This window comes from Fukomys damarensis, unplaced genomic scaffold (genome assembly GCF_012274545.1).
Source record: "Fukomys damarensis isolate Sample0158 unplaced genomic scaffold, DMR_v1.0_HiC HiC_scaffold_35, whole genome shotgun sequence".
Classification (NCBI taxonomy): Eukaryota; Metazoa; Chordata; class Mammalia; order Rodentia; family Bathyergidae; genus Fukomys; species Fukomys damarensis.
In genome coordinates this window covers 19,108,702-19,114,597 of record NW_022900947.1, presented here as the reverse complement: position 1 = coordinate 19,114,597, position 5,896 = coordinate 19,108,702, and the positions used below count along the sequence as shown (strand labels likewise).

The window sequence follows — 5,896 nt, the reverse complement described above, 5'->3', positions numbered from 1 at the left end:
AAAAAAAAAAAAAAAAAAAAAAAAATACTGTAAAGGAACCTTTCGAGCAAAACATGAGTCAACCACATAAAAAATTTTTTAGAAATGTAAACCTGTCAATTTTATACAAACAATATAATGTAGCATTTTATAACAATATTAAAATAATTTTTGCCTCAGAGCCTTCCTAGTGTTCTCAGGTGTCAAGACAATGCCTGTGCTGAAATTATCAATTCCTCTCAGTTCTTGAGCAACTATTTCCTTACAGAATCAAAGTCAAACACAGACACCCTTCCTTCAGTAACTGAGTTGTTTCTGAAACTAGGTCATTAACTGACTTGGTCCCTAAATGAGGAACTGTATATAGTATGTACATTACAATATTCAGAACAAAGAAATGGTCAAAGGAAACTCCAACTTAATGATTTTGCTTGTATTTGCATAACATGCAGCACTGTAATGTATAATAAATACAACATAAAGCTACAATACTGTACTGTAAGTAAAACCAGCAAAGTATTGTATAAACAAGGTATACTGTCCAAAAACAGACATTGAGGCTCTGTAAATAAGATGCACCTAACTGTACAGAAGAATAGATGGGTCGTAAGTCTTAAGGGAAAGTTGTAAGCCCAAAAAACGGTGTCTCTGTCCTTAGTCATTAAACAAAGGGGACAATGGGGGAGCGGGGCTTATGTTTCTCACATTCATTCAGCCTATGTAATCACGTGGCATCAAGGTTTCAAGTTATGAGTTCTTTCTTCAAAATCATCTTTTGCTGAATCCCCATCATACGCCAGGCACTCTACTAAGAACATATAAAGGATTAAGAAAAGAATGAGCCAGACATAGTGTTACATGCCTATACTCTCAGTACTCAGGAAGTGAGAAGGAATTGCTAGTTCCAGGCTAGCCTGGGCTATGGAGCAAGTTGCAAGATCAACCTGAACTACATGGCAAGACCCTGACTCAAAAAACCAAAGTAAAAGCAGCAGCAGCAGCTTCTGTTCCTTCTAACAACTAACCAACAGCATTCGAAAGTGATAATTACATTACAATTTAACAGATTTAATTGAGCTCCAAGAGAATTATACTAGTCTTAAAAACACAAATCAGAGGCCAGAGAATTTAGCTCAGCGGTGTCACTACCGCCTGTCTCGCAAGCAGAAGGTCCTGAGTTTGATCCCCAGTACCAAAAAACAAAACACAAATCAGGCAAGGAACTCAGTCTGCTAGGTCTGGAGAGAATATCCCCTGACCTTAGTCTTGAATAATAACCTATAAAGGACGGACCAGTACACTTTTCAAGTGCAAAGAGGCATTAAACTTCTGGGCCTAAGTTGGAAACTTAAAGTTCTTAAATATGACTGAAGCCTTGAATATGAAGGAATAAAAAGGCCAAATAAAGTGATGAAATTGTTGCGGAGGGCCCTATATGGCATGCTAGCAAATATTTTTAAGCATTTACTATATGCTTAGAGTTCTACTAAATGGTTTCATGTATTATCTCATTTAATCCTGAAAACAACCGTTGAGCTGGGAGTAAATATCTTGCAATTGATGGAAGTGAGATGGATAGATTGTGATTTTAAATCCCAGAGACAGAATTGGAACTCAGTGCAGATTAAACACTAAATTGCGCTCGCAGCCTTTCTTACAAAGCATGCTAGGGGGAGCCATTGAAAGGTTTTTAAACGAAAGAGTGGAGTGATCAGATTTGCTCTTCCACATTCAGGAGGAAGCTGGAGAAAGTGGGTGAGTCCGGAAACAGAGGCTGTCAATGCATCTGCAGTGAGCCAGTGAGAACAAAGGAGGCAGATTCAAGATTCTTTCATAAGGAGAAACTATCTTGGCAATTACAAGTAAAAGGATAGTGAGAGAGGAAGACAGGATCCTGGCTTGTTAAACCAGATAACAACTGATAGCACCTACCAGGAACAGAGGTTAGCTCAGCACAAAATACTTTCCTAAAACCAAGAGTCAAGTCTGAAACTACAGTTTCCATATAGTTAGAAAACAGTCTTGAAAGCAAATAACAAAACATTTAAACACAGGACATATATAAAAGTTTACCACTAGTGTCCGGTGTGGTGGTGCATGCTGTTAATCCTAGCACTCAGGATGCTGAGGCAGGAGAATCACAAGCGCCAGCCTGAACTACAAAGCACGACCTTGTTTAAAAAAAAAAAAAAAAGGCTGGGCGTGGTGGCGCATGCCTGTAATCCCAGCACTTGGGAGGTTGAGGCAGGAGGATCGCTGTGAGTTCAAAACCAGCCTGGGCTACACAGTGAGTTCCAGGTCAGTCTCAATTGCATAGTGAGACCCTGTCTCAAAAAACCAAAAAAAAAAAAAACGTTTGCCACTACAATTAACAGACTTGTCTGAGAGTCCAGTGAAAACATTTTGTGCTATTATCTTTTTAAATAGTATTACATGCAAGGGCCAAGGATTTAGTTCAGCGTTACCGTGGCTGCCTCAGAAGCACAAGGTCCTGAGTTTGATCCCTGGTACCAAAGGGGAGAAGGGAAAATCTAGGTGCGCGCGCGTATGTGTGTGTGTGTGCGTGTGTGTAGACAGAGAGCAGAAAACAAAGCAATAAAAAAATCCCTAAATTTTACTTTACAATATATATTTAAATTTGACAGGTCTTCAATCTCTTACACAACACATAGAAATACTACCCTGTAATTTATGTTGCTTGCCCCTCTCCCTGTAAGTTTATAAGGAAAAAAGAGTATTCATTTTATTACTCAAATTATTATACAGATTGAGGGTTTTTTCATCCTATTATCACCACCATAACTTGTCAAGAACTAAGTTCATAACCTCCTACAACCTCCTACTTGACTTCCTACAAAACATGACCTGCTTCACACGAGCTTACTTCAGTAATCATTCCTAGACCTAACCACACCTTTCATCTAAGGATGCTCTCCGTAAATCTTAAGGCACAGCAATTCTGCGTGGATGTGGCAAGTTACTACAACTTCCACTTTACTACAGACTTAGGAAACTGGCCCAGGGGAAGCAGAATAACTTGGAAATAATCACAAAGCCAGATGCCAAAAATAACAACTTTTGGTAGATCCATGAGAAAATATTGCCCCTAGTTGAAATAACATGAAATTTAGTATTAGGAGGAAGCAAAGTGCAAAATAATGCTTAAAAGCCAAGTCTTCACTTTTACTTATACAAACTGAACACCAGAATTAAGATTTATAAGAACTTTCAAACTAAGCCATTTTTTCATGCCTTACTCATCCACAGTGTCAATGATTATTTAATGAATTACATCTGGCAAGAGTTTTCCCCAAAACAATCTTTTATCTTATCAATAAAAGACCCTGGTAGAAATTTGCTACAGGGCAACAGGTAAGTTCTTAACTAACAACTGTTTAAAATCTACTGCCTAGAGCAGTGGCAAACCCACGGCCCCCCCCAGCCATAGCCAGCTGTCTGTTTTCACTGAAAGCTCTAAAAGGTTCGCAATCACTGGCCTAGAGCAAATATTAGAACAAATCTGAAAACACTGCAATTGAACTTTTTTCCTTAAAAAGATATTCTCCCCAGGCCCACTGCAGTATGTGTGGATAATAAATTAAAAGCTTTAATAATCAATGTAGGAATGAAAGTTTCTCAGCCACAACTCACCCTACCTTATATACTTCCCAATACACTATTTGACAATCATTTAAAGGCATTGTTTTATTTGGTCATGGAATAAAAGTTTTACATGATTTAGGGCCAGAGATTTGGCTCAGTGGTTCCGCTGCCCGCTTCGCAAGCGAAAGGGCCCAAATTCAATCCCCAGTACCAAAAAAACAGTTTTACATGATTTAGACACAATACAACCCAAACTGAAAAAGTGATTTTATGACGTCTGTGTGATCACTTTTAGGTGCACAAGTCAGAGCAAAATACTTCTCACCACACACAGTAAAGTTTACTTTCCTTAATGTCAGAACCAGTATGTTCATGATTTTACCTTCAAAAATTGATTATGTACGAAGGACAAATAAAAAACAATGATAAATGGTAAAAAGCCATTCATCTAGCACGCATAAAACAAGGTTCAATCCTTAGTATCCCAAAATAAATACATTTTAACAGTAAATAAAATTCATAGAACTTAAGACTACAAGTTTTCACAAAACCTCATGTACCAATCATAAAAATATGGTTTCCCATGACTTAAAATTCAACCTATTAATTCTAATCACTACGTTTTTTAGACAAAAGACTTTCGAATGTGCCAACATTCCTTATAGCAGATCTTACATATCCCCTTTCAGCAGCACTTTATGTGAAACTTTACAAATGATTTATGGATAATGTATCTTTTAAAAGTAGTGGTACAGCCGGGGATTTGGCTCAGTAGTTCTGCTGCCTGCCTTGCAAGCGCAAGGGCCCGAGTTCGACCCCCCGGTACCAAAAAAAAAAAGAAAAATATAATAAAATAAAAGTAGTGGTACAACGGGCTGGGGATTTAGTGGTTCCGCCACCTGCCTCAAGGAGTTCGACCCCTGCACACCAAAACAAACAAACAAAATACCAATGTAGTGTACAACTAATAGAAAAAAACAAATTCGTGAAAAATATCTTTTTTAGTATAAAAATTCTGGTGTATCTAATTATTCCTACTCCCAGCACAAAGATAGTAATTCAAGCCATTAGTATCCAATACACACCACACTCCCACACACATAACCCAAAGCTTTTAACATTACCATAATAATAAGCACTAAGAATCAATTTTATACTTTAACATTAGGAAGTGCCTTTAAGATAACCTCACTAAAGGCTATTACTGTCCGTCTTTTGACTACCTGCGATTAATATATTCCATAAAGATCCTAAAAGCAATATTCACCAATCAGACTACACGTAAACACGTTATTTCCAGTGATGGGTAGAAGGACAGTCACACACCTACAGAAGCAAAACGCACAAATTGTAAACTTTAATTCCAAATTCTAATGCTTGTAAACTCTAATGCTTCAGAAAATAAATTATCAAATTCCCAAGCAGAATGCATCTTCACCTTATGAAGCAGACGCAGAAATTACTACCCAAAAAACTGAAATTCTCCACCCTAACATTTCACAAGTTTTTAACATCAAAACTCACTCAACTATTCACACAGCAAAACGAAGCTCTGCTGTGGATATTCGAAACCTATCTCAAACGTCAACAGGAAAGAACAAACAAATCTTGCTCCTACCTCCAACCTTCCTCCAATACCCTGCCCCTCCTCCCCATCCTCAGGTAACCCAGAAGCAAAGCTAGACAGCTGCCCTTGGCCTAGGCCTCCAGAAACCACGGGGAGTTGGGACAGGGGAAACGGTCAAGAGCAGATCTCTTTACTGGGCCACACTGTTCCCAAGCAAAACAACCAAGAGCCAAAGAGACGGCAATGAAAACTGGAGATGTTTTAATCCCGAGAGAAAGGAGCAAGGGACTGGAGGAGGAGAACACACGTAATCCCGAGAGAAAGGACCGTGCCGAGAGGGGTGCGCAGGAGAAAACCAAGTGTCCCCAGGTATCTTTCAGGCTCCCAAAACAACAACAAACCGTAGTTTGTCTGCACCCAGAAGCACCAGATGGGGTCCCCGAGACTGAGACAGTTCAGCAGACGTACACCGTGGGCAGCAGATAAACGATGATGAGAAGGGAAGGGGGTTGCCGACAGAATAAGCCACTAAATGGGAGAGATAAAGCCTCTGGGGGTGATCGGGGAGCAAATAGAAGGATGAGAAAGGAAGACACGGGAAGAGACAATGGAAGAAAAATAAGACAGGAATCTGGTGCCTGGGCTGTGGCAGGTCACTGGGCTACCGAGAAACAAGGGACACAACAAAGGGGCACGGGACGAAGGACAGCGGAGCGAAGGGGATGGAGAAGGGATGCGGGGCGCGGC

At 39.6% G+C, this 5,896-nt stretch overlaps 1 protein-coding gene across 1 annotated transcript in view; it reads right to left on the bottom strand.

Annotated features, from left to right (window-relative positions):
- The window catches only part of Rbpj (recombination signal binding protein for immunoglobulin kappa J region), a 97,388-nt gene that overhangs the window by 90,490 nt on the left and 1,002 nt on the right, over positions 1-5,896 (bottom strand). The gene's annotated exons all lie outside the window — the stretch shown is intronic.